Consider the following 1,340-nt stretch of genomic DNA (forward strand, 5'->3'; position numbering starts at 1 on the left):
TTTGTATCATAAAAAGACAGATCGAGTTCGAAGAAGAGCATTCTAGCTCAAAAATAAGATTTAAAAAAAATCAAAAACCACAGGTCCCACATAAAATGTTTTTTAAAATATGTTTTTTTATAGTTTCCTAAAGGGTAGCTCATCAAAGTAGAGCCCTTCGGGCGAAAATCGGGTGTCAGCGCCGCAGGCCTAGCATAGGTAGATGTATGCCAGGCGCGTCGCAGTGCAACAGTGTTTCGTGAGATATCGCGAAGCCTGTTACGCGAGACGTGGTCTAGCGTACATCTACCTAGTATGGTTCACTTTAAAAGGCACCTCTTTACTAGCATTTCAAGGACCGCACAAACAACAGAAAATTCAGCAACTTTTGACAGCACATAATAGGAGGTACAGCGTGCCACACCCCTAAAAAAAAAGGCTAGGCACTCAAAAGACACCCCATAAAATAGGTAAGCATCCTAAAGGCACCCCTTAACTAAGGTACGAGTAACGCACCCCCAAGATACCCCAAAAATTATTTACGAGTTAGGCACCCCCAAGATACCACCCCAAAATTAGGTACGAGTTAGGCGCCCCCAACGATGGCGCCGCGACCACCGCCTCGATGGGGCCTGCACCGCTGCGCCGCCCAGGTCTTAGTGCGCATGTGCCTCTAGGCGCGGCGATTACCTAAACATCGTATGGCTAACCAGGGGGCTTAGGCACGTGTAAATTCCCGATCTTGCCCAAACTCGGTATATTTGTTTCTTATCTATGTAGGTGACGAATGCCGACCAAGTGAAGCCGACCTGAGTGTCATGTGCCGAAACTCCCTATAAAAGCATATAATTTTACAAAATACAAATTTCTACTTTTTTGCAAATATTAAGTGATATTCTGGCTCAAAAGGAACGTTTTTTTTTTGGGGGGGGGGTGTTCCTCTGACACTTTTCGATTTGAGACCTCCTTCTGTCATTTTTAGCCCAAATTCAATATTTATTCCATTATTTCCTCCCCTAAAGTACCCTAGAAATTGACACTCAGGAAAAAATGACGAGCGACCGCAGACCTTCGACGCCACCGTAGTTCGTGCGACAGTTGCAGCGCTGAGCGGCGCTGCGTGTCAGGCGCGTCTTCGTCAGAAGCACCACGGCAAGCAGAAGGCATTTAGAAAGAAGTGTGACAACTTTAATCTAAGTTTCGTAAGAGGGGAAAAGTATGCTGTTTCGTAAAGTTTTTAGCAGATGATACACATTTGTAACTGAAACTTTGAACATTTCACACAACTGAAATTAATAAGAATGATTTGTCAAATGTGTCATTGCTTGTACTGTCATGCAGCGGCGTGCAGAGAGGCAAAA

Source organism: Frankliniella occidentalis, unplaced genomic scaffold (assembly GCF_000697945.3).
Source record: "Frankliniella occidentalis isolate FOCC.00 unplaced genomic scaffold, Focc_3.1 Scaffold165, whole genome shotgun sequence".
Taxonomy (NCBI): Eukaryota; Metazoa; Arthropoda; class Insecta; order Thysanoptera; family Thripidae; genus Frankliniella; species Frankliniella occidentalis.